General features: G+C 40.3%; 2 long non-coding RNA genes across 3 annotated transcripts; both read right to left on the bottom strand.

Moving 5' to 3' along the window:
* LOC131221432 (uncharacterized) lies at positions 1-14,557 on the bottom strand. 2 transcript variants are annotated; one of them, XR_009159269.1, is made up of 7 exons: positions 13,447-14,557; positions 12,719-13,200; positions 6,233-6,306; positions 6,116-6,165; positions 436-570; positions 255-344; positions 1-153 (listed from the first exon to the last, which is right to left on the bottom strand). It is a non-coding gene; the product is annotated as an uncharacterized LOC131221432 (long non-coding RNA). The 2 variants fall into 2 exon arrangements; XR_009159270.1 differs by lacking the exon at positions 6,116-6,165 and having other exon boundaries at positions 436-573.
* On the bottom strand, positions 6,347-8,204 carry LOC131221433 (uncharacterized). Its single transcript, XR_009159271.1, has 3 exons — positions 7,884-8,204; positions 7,475-7,565; positions 6,347-6,375 (listed from the first exon to the last, which is right to left on the bottom strand). It is a non-coding gene; the product is annotated as an uncharacterized LOC131221433 (long non-coding RNA).
* Positions 14,558-15,241: the final 684 nt, after the last annotated feature.

Below are 15,241 nucleotides of genomic sequence, written 5' to 3'. Positions count from 1 at the left end.
TCAAAATTGAAATCTGCACGGCATGCTAGAGTGGGACAGATGGGTGTGGCATTTGTTAAGCCTCTAGGTGTCACTCCATTTCCATTCTGAGACCCACAAAACTTGATTATGTTGACTTCATTTGCATTAGTACATACAGGATTCCCTTGAAGCCTGAACATCATGTCAAACAAATCACTTAAATCACCATGGCAACCAAATACAATATTTCATAATTGAAATACAATTCATTGGAGATAAATCACTTAAAGCACCATGTCAAACAAATCATTCGCCTTGTGTTATTGGAAACTATCACAGAAATAAGAGGGGCTGTAAAAATTCGGATCAAACTTTTCAGATGGCTGTAAAAATTCAATATGTTATGGATCTTTTATCTGCACTTGCCAAGAAAATGGTGAACACCTAAATGATCATTTAGGGAAAATTACGCACTTGCAGAACTTCCTGAAACAACATAAATTACTTCCTCAGGCTGTTGCTTGAAAGGACTTTCTTCCCATAAGGGCTGCTCCGGAGTACTAGAACATGGGGCCTGATGGCCTCCACAAAAGCCGCATTAATAGCACCCTACTCCACAGTAGAACAGTGACAAGGTTACAATCAAGAAAGAAGAAGAAGAAGAAGAAGAATTTCTTCAGTGGAGATTTTCTTCCATTGTGAGATCCCTTGTCCAACAATCAATTTGGTCCTACAACCGGATATGTGGCCCACCAGTAAGTTGATATCTATCAACAAGGACAACCTGCTAAAATAACCTCAAAACTGCCCAAGGATCCTATTTTTAAGCTTAATTTACTCAAATAAACTAAATAATGATAATATACCATGTTACTCAATTTTTTTTTAATACATACGAGCTTTAACTAGAGTTCAAATGATTCTTCTATAACAAATGACAGAATTAATGCTGAAATTACAATTATGTAAGCGTCATTTATTATGGCAAGGATTCCAATCCACTAGAGATAATTAGTCTTGTGAGACCCGACCCGAGTTCGCATGTGTGCATGTATGTGTGTAAGTATGCATTTCATTTATTTGGGTCCCGCAGTCCTACTGGTCAAATTTTGGTAACCCACGACCTTCAGGTAGTGTTTGCGACCATCCTTGAGTTCGGTCACGTAGACCCGACTCGGATCGACCCGAAAACTATGTCATTGCGATCGCATCATCGTTGCGGTTCCAACGACGCGTCTTATGTGTCCATCTAATGTATAGATCATAAGTTGTGTGTATCTCATGTTATAGTCCTTGATCATGATCGCATGGCCCACCTAGGAGTGGTGTGCACATTTTCCTAGATGGTCCCATCCCTAATGCACAAGTTTCAACACACTACCCAACACCACCCAAAATTTCATACCGTACACTACCCACCACCCAAACACCACCCACTTGCCTACTAACCTATTAAACCTACAACTTTGGTTGTAACTCCCTACTTGCAATCATCTCCCCTCTCTAACTAAGGTAAGAAAGTAATGATTACTTAGCTTAAAAGAGGTTTCTCTCTCTTTCCCTCTCATTTCTCTCTATCTTCTCTTCTTCCCTAGCAACTTCCCTCCATTATTCCAGCCCATCTTCCCTCCATTCCAGCCCCATTTCCCCTCTAAATCTAACCATCTAAATCCAATTTCACCCATTGATATGGATCCCTTGGTGCACTAGGAGCTAGGAGGTCCAAGTTTGGAGCAATCTAAGGTAGGTGTACTCCTAGGATTTAGGATTTCTATTTTCATGTTCTTAGATCTCTTTTTTATGGGAAGTGTAGGACCCACCAATCAATGATGGAGATCCTACATCATCCCTTAGTTGTAGCCAAATGGCCTATTTGATGCATGCATGCCCATACATGGGGTTTTCCCTCTATGGGCCCCCATTATGGAGGATTACTTGGATTCCATGGCATGATAGGTCATCTAGACCTTAGAATTATGGTTGGGATGGCATCCCAACCATTGATCTTGAATCTATGACATGCATGTGGTGGATCTTTGTTGTAACATATGAATAGAAGGAATGTATGGTGTGATTGATGAAGGGGAGGGCCTCAATGTGGCGGAGCCTCTCTTCTTATGGCTGATTCTTTATTTATTTTTTTAATGATAGAATTCTAATCTTGCATGTGTGGCCCACCTTGTAGGCCAACAAAAATCCAGACCAACCATGGAGCTTGGACGCCCATAGCGGTCCATCCTTAGACATGTGGCCCCAAAATTCACCTAAATGGGACACATGCAAGGGGTATTTGATGATGGGGAAGGTCTGGACATTTGTAGGGCCCACTGGGGTGGTCCACCACACAAATTCCTGGGGTTAAATCCCATGGAAAACAATGTTTATATTTTAATTCTTTCTATTACATGTTGTCCAAATCTGTCTGGACAGATTTTTGGGCCGACTTGAGGCCAGGATTTGGGGCTTTTGGTGGGGAATTGTATACCAAGTAAAATATGATTTTTGAATATGGGTATCCCACCTATAAGCATGCCAAATTTTAGCCCCAATTGACCTCATTTAGGTCCCAAAAAGGGTGGGCCAATATGGGTACTTGCTGGGTTTTCTGCTGTAATTCCAGCAAGGTTGTAATTTGGAAATGTAAAATTTTAAAATAGTTTCTAATCAGGTGGGCCACTTTGGTGGACCCCACCTTATACTACATATATTAGAGAATGTTTAAATTTAATTTCTTAAATTTTTGGACATTCAGGGCCCACCCCATTGGGTGCTCAACCATGATCTATTCAGAATTCTGCACTTAGCAGAAATTCTAGACAGATTGTAATTCCGAATTTAAATAAAATACTTATAATACCTCAAAAATTCTGTCCCACCCATGGTACGACCTACCTACAAAATTTTAGGGCTAATAGAACCCATTTTGGCATCCAAAAGGGTGGGCCAACATAGTGGGCTGCCAAAAATTTCTGCTGTGCAGTCTAGCAGCATAGTTCCATAAAAATAAAATTTTAAAAATATTTTCTTGAAAGGTGGGCTATATTTCTGGGTCCCACCTTATTTTAAGCTTGATGAGGGACCTTGGGCTCAAATTTCAAGAATTTTGGAGGCCCAGAACCTACCCATTTGGATGACCCAAATTCAGGACAATGAACAGCTATTTTTCCAACAGCATTCAACCCTGGATAGGTTGGAATTCCGAAATTTATTAAAATACTTTTGGGTGTCTAAAAATTATGAAAATTTACAGGGAGGTGGCCTACCCATGGTGGGACTCACCTACAAATTTTTGGGGCCATTAGACCCCTGTGCACACCGTGGCAAGGGCCAGACTAACCCATCATGTTGGGACGTCCAGGTCAGTCCGATTTTCTGGACAGACCGTTTTATTTAAATTAATTAAAATATTTTTAGGTGTCTAAAAATCCTGAATTTTGTGGAGGTGTGTCCCAACCATGAAAGTGTCACCCTGTAAAATTTCAGAGCTATCGGACCCTTGTACTGCTGGTGGTGCGGCTTGGAGTGGCTCATCAGGCAGGTACGCCCAGGCTGGGGCATCCAGCCTACCTTGTGGGCCCACCTAGATGTGTTGTACAACCCACCATATTGTGAGGATTTTGTAAGATAATTCACACCTTTACACCCTAAATTTTAGGTTTAATTAATGCATCGTTGAGGCTCATCTTGTTTGGGCTATATGGGTATTTATATGTAACAAATTTTTGGACTCCTTGTAAGCCCAAATGGGCTGAAACCCTTTAGATAGGCTCAGTGGATTCTTGGGTTGTATTCTCTATGGTATTCTGTTGGGCTAGTGGGCTGGAATGTATGAGTGGTTGGGCCCTTGGTTGCCCACCAAAATAACTAAATTCTTGGGCTAGGTTGTAAGGTCCAACTTGCTTATCTTGAATATGATTCTCACCCATGTGTTGGAGTAATGGACTGCCCACTATGCCCACCACAATGTATAAACTTGGTGGCCCTTATATTTGGGCCCTAACCTTCCTTATGGGCCCATATTATTGCATGTGGATTTAGTTGTATATTGCCCCTATTGGGCCTATGAATTATGTGTAGCCTTGGGCCACTTTATCGAGGCCCAACATGTGATATATTTATATGTATATAGCTGCCCATCTCTTTCTTATGGTGATGCTCAGGCCACGGGCCTTGATCCTTGGCAGATTATTATTAGGCCGCCTTCAGGGGACAATGGTGGTTGAATGTCCACCTTGATATGCCCCTCTAGGCCCTTGTTAGGCCCATTCTTGCTTCTATGGGTGGTTAAACGTCCACCATAGATCATTGCTAGGCCCATTCTTATTATTTAGGCCCATGCCTTTATCCATCTAGTCACGTGGGCTACCTCAGGCTATTGGGCCCCCATTGAGGTTGCATTCCTTTTAAGAAACGGTTTAAGTACCTAGACCCCATTAGTGAGGAGGGGAGAACATCTTCGTCGCATTAGCATTTCTTGTTCATCTTCAGGACTCACTCCCATACGCATCATATGCATGCTTGGTTGAGATGTGATTGATCATGGTTATGCCATTGGGCAGGATATTGTGAGGGATGGAGTTTTCCCCTCTTGAGCACGTTGGATGTTTAGGTATGATGCATGGCTGTTTGTGTGATTCATGCATCTGACATTGCATAGTATGATCGACATTCGCCCTCGTTTCATCAGGGCCTTGCCTCCAAAGGAATATTCGTGGATTGTGTGGACACTGGAAATGATGTTTAAGCATACCAGGTGCATAGGATGCCCATGGGTGAAATTTTCAAAACTTCCATAGCACCAATGATCTGCTCCAACGCCGTGACTGGGTGGAAACATGAGCGCACGAGGGCCTTACACCTGTAGGCCGTGACTCCCACTGTCGTGTAGTCGGTTGGATAGGGACGGGGCCTTATCCGCTTGTGAGGGAGGGCATTATTATGCTAAGTCTGACCAGCTCGTGAAATGGGTTCGCTACCGTTAGGCCTTATTGGTGATTGATTGTCCACAGGCAGGTAGTGAGGTCTCTTATGCTCGTTTGACTGTGCGGGTCTATAAAGCGGCAGTCATTCAGTAGTGTAATGGACCCCGGTGATTTTCTTATGACTAGAAATGTATTTGATATGTGGATTGGATATGAGCACTGGCATTACTTGCATCGCATTAGCATTGGCTGTGTAAGCCCCCTTCATGCACTGCCTTGGTATGGCGTCCAGTACTCATTGCATGGTATTCATGATAAGCCTTGGTAAGGGTAGTGATATTCTCATTGAGCATGTTCTTTCCTTGTACCTCCTACTATTCTTCTGTGAACCATTGACACACACTTTCACCACTCTCTAAGCTTCTATAAGCTCATGCACGATTGATACGTGCAAGTGATCCTAGGCAGGTGTCATAGAGCGGCAGAGTGTGGATTAGAGCTGAGCTGAAAGATCCAGTGTTGCTGAATTTTTTCTCTTTTCCTATTATCTGATGTATGTCCTTTTGGGCCTGATGTAAACTTGTAAAAGTTTAAATTCTTAATGGATTTTGTGATGTGTGCCTTTTGTTATTCTCAGATATACTTGTTGTGATCTTGGGTATGCTCGTATTGGAATAATTATACTGTTATGAAAATCCTCCTTATAAAATCCTAGGATCGGAACCTGCCTCAGGAGCCGAGAATGGGGTACTATGGAGGCTATTGCGGCCAGAACCGGCCATCGGGTTCCTTGTGAGTCTAGTTACCGAGTCTGGGACGTGACAAGTCTTTAGATGAATAGAAGATCAACAACCCTTGTGTAACTTGCATTAGTATCAAAGAAATGAACATGTATACACTAACGAGAAGTACATGTTAAAGATGTTGGTGGATTTGAGTGGAGTTAAAGAAGGTCACCTCAGTCAAAGCTCAGAGAGAGATTTTCTAGAAGGTCACCTCAGTCAAAGCAAATCAACCATTACTTCAAGAATCCCAATGTCAGAAAATGCTTACCAGTCCAGCAAATTTTTTTTTTATCATTGAGGCTAGATTAGAGTTCAGTCTCAACATGCATCTTTTATGAGAGTACAATGTACCGGACTAGAAAGGAAACACAGAGAAGTAATAGAGAAGTCTATGTTACATCTAGTAAAAAGATCTAGATTAACCATGGTTAAAAGAAGAGCACTCACATATTCTTCAAGCCTTGTTGTTGAACAAAATCTAGACATTGTTTCACAAGCTGCACCAGATCGAAATTTGTTAATGCATTGAAGTCGCTTTCACCAATTTAAAAAAGAAATATTTACCTTATTTATTTCCAGCCCAAGAAAATTCACACCAATACATCTCCCAGCCACTTTAAACATAAACAAACCATTTCCTGCATTAAAACATGATGTTAGTCAGGAACTTGGAATTAGAGCCACTTTAAACATAAACAAACCATTTCCTGCATTATAATCACCGGTTTATTAGTTAGATACATCCGGCTAGACCAAATATTGCTTTTCCTTTTCTAGATTGAAACAGGGTAGATAGTTGATGATCTTGAGTGAATAGTTGATGATCTTTTCATATATAACTAATGTGACATATGGAGAGATAGGACCTATAATTAAGCAATTTTTGGAGAGGAGATTACTAAATTAACTTTTGACAAGTAGTTGATGTGCTGCTGGCCCCCAAAAAAAAAAAAAACTTATCAAAGCATATCAAAACAGGCCCCCGAGAATCCAACTTCACCTTTCGAATCCCCCCTTCAAGGAATGATATTAGCAAAAGTAACAATAATAAGGACGAATCACCAAATCGGGCCAGTTTTGGTCAATATCTTCAAAACGGGCCCCGAAAGCCCATTAACCTAAGCGTCACAGTTAAATGTGATCTTCTTTCCCGTCCACTTCATTATGAAAAATACGCATTTTTTTATTTCAGTCAGAATTATAGCATCTAAAATCAGCCACTGAAAATTTTTGGCTAAATTAAGAAAAACTAAATTCACTTGTACCTTCGTGGAGGGCGGAATGAGTCATGGAATAATCTCTAGTTGTGGCTCTGTTATTGAAAATCAGTTTGACATAAATAGCAAATGTACTTAGCTGCTTGATTCACAAGCAACCATGTTTATGGTGAGAATTAGATTAGCATCCATAGTCCTACTTGAGAACTAAAAAATGCACTTCACCACAGGTAAGTTTCCGGTTAGTAGCATAATGTGGTGATTGTGAGCATACAGCAGCAGTGCATGGTGTTTCCAAAAAACAACAGAATGGTTGTTCTACCTATGTCTGGCACTTCAAGTGCACCAGTCATTCCCTAAAACTTAGCTATTGCCATACCCAAGTAAAAATCCACAATCAAAAGGATATGACTGCTTTTGCTATTTTACTGAGTTCCGAAGTTCCTGAATCATATTCCTTCCATTTACTATCACTATATGTAGCCTTGTCACCTTAGCAATCCATTTTGACGGCCAAAAGGACAGGAAGTTGGACCAATCATTTAGAATGATTTCTTAGTGGTTAAAGACACATAATGGGCCCCAATACCTAGATGGTTCTGATGGATCAATCATTTAGAATGATTTCTAGGAGGCAAGCCTCCACCAAATGCAGTTGCAATGGCTGCAGCATTTCCCATCTACAGATCAAGAAAACAAGAAGAAGAAGAAGATCATATGCCCACATGCATATACAAGTCAGAAGCCTACCATTATTTAGATTTTGAAAATTGCAAATCCCTAATTAGGGATTTGACAATACAAATTCCCAATTAGGGATTTGACAATACAAATCGCCAAATAGAGAGAGAGAGAGAGAGAGAGAGAGAGAGAGAGAGAGAGAGGGCTTCCAGCTCTTGAAACTCAAATCTAGGAGTTAATCATTGAATCTGGGATGAGGAATGACTTTGTGCGGGCAATGGCAGAGGATGAATGGATATTCGGCAAGGACATCTTACATGAGTAATGGCAGGGAAAGGGTTAGAGTTGTGCGAAGCGGGAATCTCGTGCGGGAATGGCAAAAGGGACTGTAATGCCAGCAATGTTGATCGCCAGACCAGCAGGTGGGTTCAAATGGGTTTGGATGATGGGTTGGTGAGTAGGGTGTTTCAATAATTGCGGCTATGGTTTTAAATCGGGATGTAGCGGGTTTTGAATGATGGTAGGTTGCAGCGGACAAGGTTTTGAACGCCCGAGATGATGGTGGCAGCAGCAATGAGTTTTGCAGGGGTTGCGATAGCGTGGTCGGATTTTGGGAAGAAAGGATGTTGTATGGTGAGAGGAGGTTACAAGGTTGGAGAAAGAGAGAGGTCACGTGCGATTGGGAAATAAACCCCCACCGGACATGGTTCGAAACGGATGGTCCGCAAGGTGCCATGTTGGGCCCACCGTGACATGTGTAGTTTATACATGCCACCTATTCATTTTGATAGTTAATTTCAGGCATAATCCAAAATAGGAGGAAGATTAAATGCCCAAGTGGACCACACCACAGGAAGCACCAGATAATTAATCTCCATAGTTTCCTACAGTGTGGTCCACTTGAGCCTTCAATCTGCCTCTATTTTTAGGCTAATGCCCTAAAATAAGTTGTCAAAATGGATGGGCGACTTAGATAAAATACATATATTGTGGTAGAGTTCATAGAACCCTTTATGGGACCGTGAGTCTTGGTAGGATTAGTAGGTTTTACCTGCAGCGTAAAGCCGTAGCAATATAGCGACGGTTTATGTCCGTGACAAAAGATATTGTAGTCATAATGTTTACTCTTTTTTTTGGTAGTATGTGATCGCGGAAGAGATCAGCAAACTCTTGGACGCAGGGTTTATTGAAGAGGTCTACTACCCTTACTAGATTGCTAACGTCGTCCTGGTAAAGAATTCCAACGAGAAGTGGTGGGTTTGCATTGACTATATCGACCTAAATAAAGTCTGCCCCAAAGACAATTTTCCTCTCCCTAGAATTGACTAACTGGTAGACAACACGGCCAAACACGAGTTCTTGAGCTTCATGGACGCATACTCAGGCTATAATCATATAGTCATGCACCAATATGACAAGCAGAAGACGACCTTCGTCACTGACAAAGATCTTTATAATTATAACGCCATGCCCTTCGGATTAAAGAATGCTGGAGCTACATATTACATATTAGCGGCTTATGAAAAAAAAAAATGTTTGCTCAGCAGATTGGACGATCCATGGAAGTCTACGTTGACGATATGCTGGTGAAGAACATGTCTTTCAAATTAACAAGTTGTATCTCAACTTGAAGAAGTGTAGTATTTTAACGGACAACTTATTATTCCTAAGATTTATTGTAACGTCCACAGGGATCCGTGTGGACAATGAAAAGGTGCGAGCCATTAGAGAATGATCGATCCCGACAAACATTCATGAGGTGAGGAGTTTTCATGGGTTGGCGACCTTTTATCGTTGATTTGTGCGAAACTTTAACACAATAATCACGCTTATTACAGATTGCAAGAAAAATAAACCATTTCAGTGGACCGATGAAGTTGACAAGAGCTTTCATGAGATAAAGCATTGTTTATCCACAACACCGGTTATGGCGCTTCCTAATTTCGACAAGCTATTTGAAGTTGAGTGTGACGCTTTATATGCCAGAATTGGAGGGGTATTATCACAAAAAGGCAGGCCGATAGCCTTCTACAGTGAGAAGCTCAGCGAAGCCAGAAAGAAGTGGTGGACATATGAGCTTGAATTATATGCAGTTGTTCAGGCGCTGCAACATTGAAAATATTATTTAATTCAAAGAGAGTTTATTCTGTATACTTACCATCAAGCATTAAAGTTTATTAATAGTTAGACTAACATGAATTTGTGCATGTTAGATAGGTTGCATTTTTACAGGAATTCATGTTCGTTCTTAAGCACAAGTCAGGGTAACAGAACAAGGTGTCTGATGCACTTAGACATCGTGCATCACTTGTTAAGATAAGTAATGAGGTGATTGGCTTTGATTGTCTTAAGGAACTGTATGTCGAGGATGGAGACTTTAAAGATTCTTAGATGAAGTGCCAAGAAGGTCATCCCAATGACCTTCATATACAAGACGGTTTCCTCTTTAAAGGGAATCGATTATGCATCCACTAGAGTTCTCTAAGGGAGCAGATTATTCGGGAGCTATATGGAGGTGGCATCGGTGGACACCTTGGGCAAGACAAGACGCGAGCTCTTGTGGAAGAGCAGTATTACTAGCTACAATTAGTACATGATGTGGAAAAGGTCATACAACGTTGTCATGTTTATCAAACCTCCAAGGGGCAATTTCAAGATACGGGCCTTTAAACCCCGTTACCTGTGTCTGGCGGCCCTTGGGAGGATTTATCTATGGACTTTGTGCTTGGTCTCCTGCGAATACAACGTGGCATGGATTTAGTGTTCATGGTGGTGGATTGTTTCTCCAAGATGACACACTTTATCCTATGGAAGAAGACCCTTGATGCAACACATGTAATGAATCTATTCTTCAGAGAGGTCGTACGGCTACACGGGGTCCTCAAGACAATTACTTCTGATCGTGACACGAAGTTCATTAGTCACTTTTGACAGACTTTGTGAACTTGATTCAATACACGATTGCAATTCAGCAGCGCCTACCACCCACAAACCGAGGTTGCGAATCACACGTTGGGAAACCTCCTTTACTGTATTTCAGGAGAAAAACTGAAGCAGTGGGATTTATCCTTGTTTCAAATAGAGTTCACATTCAACAACATGGTGAACCACTCAATAGGGAAATCACCATTCCAGATTATTTACGGATGAGTGTCTCGCCACACACTTGATTTAGTCTATCTGCTCAAGTTCCCAAACACAAGCATTGCAACATAACATATGGTAAACAAGTCATCCATGTGAAGGTGCAGACCAAGCTACATGCCTCGAACGAGAAGTACAATGAACAAGAAGACAAGCATTGGTGGAAAAAGGTGTTCGAGGTAGGCAACCATGTTATGATCCATTTGCTCAAAGAGAGATTTTCGACCAGAACATAAAATAAATTGAAAAATAAGAAGATTGGACTAGTACCAATCATCCGAAAGATCAATGACAACGTTTACATTGTTGATCTTATAGATGACATGGTGACCTCACGGACTTTCAATGTCGCGGACCTGACCGAGTATCATGAATTAGAACAGGACGAGTTCTTTTGAAGTGGAGGGGACTGATGTAGAGTGGGTCGCGGACAGTTTTATAGCCAAGATGGATCGGAAAAGGCTCAGTCGATGACAGAAGTGATCCAGACCATCAAACCTTAGATCAGGCGTATCTTGCAATCCGGAATGAGTTATCAGACGTAAAATATATGATTTTGGGGTAGAATGAGCCAACCCCGCTATGCCGGGTTGCACAAGCCGGATTTACGAAATACCCCCAGATCGATGGTCGTTTCCCTATTTTAATTACATTTTTACTATAAATAGTAAGTTTTAGTTTGATTACTCTTTATTCGTTGGGCTTTAAGAGTTGAGCCCAACGCGAAAAGAGCTTTGAATAATTAAGAGAATAGCTTGGTGAAGCCAAATAAGACACTTACTAGTTTTGGCCAAAAACCTTGCGCACTAGTAGACATCAAGAAAGTTTATAAATAGTAAGTTTACTATTTATAGTAAGTTGCGAATTCTAGGAGTTTTAGTTGTAGTTTGCTTTTGATTTCTCTCTCATTACTTGGTATCCCTATTTAAAGGGTTGTGAACTCATTTATTTTATTCGTCTATCAAATTAGGAATTTATTAGAATTTATTTCTATTCTTCTTGCTTTCTTTCCTCATGGATTCTAGTAGTCTCTGTGAAGAGTCCAGAGAAGCTCCATGGATCCGTAGTTATCCTTGAGGAAGACGGTGATCGACCTCATCACGTTCATCCCTACGTCACATTTAGATCTATTTTGGGATAAAAACAAATTATTTGAGTGGGATTCAACAAATTGAAGTGAAGTGGACCATTATGGGAAATTTTGGAAAGAATGGTAAGCCTTCACTTCTTTTTTATGTTTTCATCTTCTTTTTGTTGTGTGTCAATTTAATGTGCCCTAATTCACTAAATCATGCTTAATTTGTGTTAAACTAGGGCCCATTCAGTTGACTTTCAACAGGTCAAATTGACATACAACATTCTTATTAAAGAATTGTTTGATACAACCTTTATAAGAATGATTCTTAAATATCTCATTTCTCCTCTTTTTCCATTAATTCTTAGGCTTAAAATAAATTTGACGTATAGGGGCCGATATGGTCCAATAGCAATATAAGACACTTGTATCACATCATTTCTATGCCAGGCCGATATGCCCCTCTATACCGATATTCAGAACCATGTTCCAATGGTCCAAAAGAAATTTCAAGATGGTTAATGCGCCATGAGATCAATTGTTGCACATAGAGGGGTTTTTATGGTAAAACCCTCCAAACTCTCATTACTTTTCCCTTGCTAAATGCTGAACACCTCAGAGAATTGCCAATAGCACAGACAAACTAGATTTAAATTTAGAGACTAACTTATAGCATTTTTTAAAAAAGAAACAAACGGCAGAGAACATAGACAAAATGGCTCAAACATGCATTTGAGAGAACAAGAAATTTAAGGACAAGAAAACGAACAAAGCATATGCTTTTTTTTTTTTTTTAAAGGTGGGATTCACCAACTATATATTGATAAAGGAAAATGTACATCTTGGAAATTTGGGCAGGCCCCACTGGGAGACAAGCCACACCTATCATGTGGAAAGGAAAACAAACAAAGCATATGCTATGCTGTATATTACCTTACTTATTACCCCATCATCAACCACAGAACTGCTAATGCTCTTTTAGTAAAGATTGCCTCTGTGAGAGAAGTGGTATTAGGAGCAACGCTACGAGTTACCTTGAAGCATCTTGCCAACAGGAAAGTTGCTCCAGATGTAGATCGACTAGTTGCTCTTGTCCACCGGCCTAAGGAGTCATTTTTTCTTGTTCCTCAGGTACAACCACTACTTATATTATCAATCATGCTTAAAATGATTGTCCCTTTCTTATTCAAAGAAATATTTCAGCAACTTTCTTCTGTATCTGCTCACATAACCATTTTATTATTTATAGGAACAGGGGAAAAAGTGTGTGTTTGTTTGTGTGAAAAAAGTTATTCGTGAATGTACTGGTTCTCATCTTCAGACCCACTAAGAAGTGCAAAGATGGGAATGAGCAGACGGGAGATATAGAAATAGAATGTACTCATCAAAACATATATGACGAAGAATATGTTCTCCTGCAAGAACATGTAAAAAAGAGAAGTAAGATACAACAAATTAGATTGAGGGAGATGACAATGAATCGATCAAAGAAAAGGGAAACGAAACATCTACCATTAGAGGTTCCAGTACAAAGAGAAATCCTAAGCACACCCTCTTCAGCAAGAGAATCCACCAAATTCAAACTACCCACTACAAACCATAAACCCATATGAACAACCATTTTGCCAATTCCAATTACGAGATTTCTAAGGGAGGCTTACCAGAGTTTCATGGAAATGAAGTCCTGTCAGGAGCTCTCCACTGAAACATGCTGCGCTTCTAAAGCCTTTAGAACCAAATGATATGGTGGGCAACCATGTAAATAGATAAAATAATTACAACAATTGGACAAACATAGCAGTTGCAATAGTTGTCAGAAAGTGGGGCCTATCATGATGTATATGATACATCCAATTCATCCATCATGTGTGGCCCTTGACGCTCTCCATGGAGATGAAAGCTCACAGGACTTCAACTCTCTACTTCACCTGTCCAACATTTTTTAGGATAGTCAGGACCATTGATGTCATGGGCCGCGACCATGTGAATACACTATAGCTAAAAATCAAGAGAAGAACTTCAATTTATCAACCAACCCAAAAAGGGTAATCTGAAAATAATACAATAGAGAATTGTAATATTGCCAAAAGGATGATACAAGAGGACATGCCCAACTGGAAATGGAGCACAGGTCTGTTATGTTTTCTAATGGTCTATTTCATCCAATCATAGATAGACCATGTCTCAAGAACCTCCCAGATGGAAAGATCCCAACAACTATTATCGGACATTTTTCAGTTGAACATTATTGTTGCATTTCTGTCCATCCACCTGTAGGCCAACAAATTGAACGACTGCTATTGTCCCCTCAATGAGTTTTTCTTGTAAATACAATCCGTCCATGGCGGGACCCGGCAAATCAACTGTCCAAACCATCCTTCAAGTGGGCCAAGGTCTAAAAAATCCAATTGATAAGATGATCCTAACCACATGATCAATGGTCTTCAAATAGATGGCTGACACCCTGTTTCATCCCCCATGTATGAACCATTCAATATTCTGAGAACCAAAAGGATTTTCAAATTCTCCAACGGTACATATAACTCAGATGACATAATGTGTAAGAGGCACCAACCATGGGATTTCAAAATGGGAGATATATGAGCAGCTAAGTTGGCCCCATATGCCATATTACAAATCAGTGATGACATATGACTATTTTTATTTAAAACACAACTACTTCTATACGTTCCTTTCACCAAGAGATTTAGGGCATCCACCTATAAACCACTCCCAAATAGAAAAATAAAAAATAAAAAAATCCAAAATATATGAAAATTTTTCATATCCAGATCTACAGATGAGGGAAAAAAAAAAAACCTTGAATCATCGTGCCGCTAACTGCTGCCAACCATACACGTCTACCATAAGATGTAGAAGAGTATGATGATGAGCCAGAGATTGAAGGAGAACCCATCTACGATGAAGTATCGTTTCGTGATGATGAAGAACACCTCTTAGGTGATGTGAGAATATGCATTGTCATTTGCAAAAGCCTCTTGCTACCTAAGAAAGAGCCCAAAGAAGACTGGCTAAGGAGGAGTATCTTTTTCACCAAAGTCATCATAGACAACGGAAGCTGCAAGGACCTAATCTCATAGGAAGCCATTAACAATTTCATTCTTAAGATAACACTACAAGAATAGGGGGTTTTAGCCTCGGTTCAAAACTATGGCTAAAAAGGTTAAAAACTGAGCCTAAAGCCTTTAGCTTCAGTTTTGCCTTAGTTATCCAAACCGAGGTTGAACCTCAGTGGCTAAAGGCTTTAGCCTCAGTTTTAGCAACCGAGGCTAAAATGACTTTTATAGCCTCAGTTCTTCAAGTGAGGCTAAAAACCTTTTTAGCTTCAATTTTCTCGAAATGAGGCTAAATCAAAATTTTATCCTCCATTGTTTTCAACTGAGACTAAATCCAAATTTTAGTCTCAATTGCCTCCAACCAAAGCTAAATCTATTT

This window comes from Magnolia sinica, chromosome 12 (genome assembly GCF_029962835.1).
Source record: "Magnolia sinica isolate HGM2019 chromosome 12, MsV1, whole genome shotgun sequence".
Lineage (NCBI taxonomy): Eukaryota > Viridiplantae > Streptophyta > Magnoliopsida > Magnoliales > Magnoliaceae > Magnolia > Magnolia sinica.
Note: the sequence above shows the minus strand (reverse complement) of the source record. Positions and strands in the feature narration are given on the sequence as shown.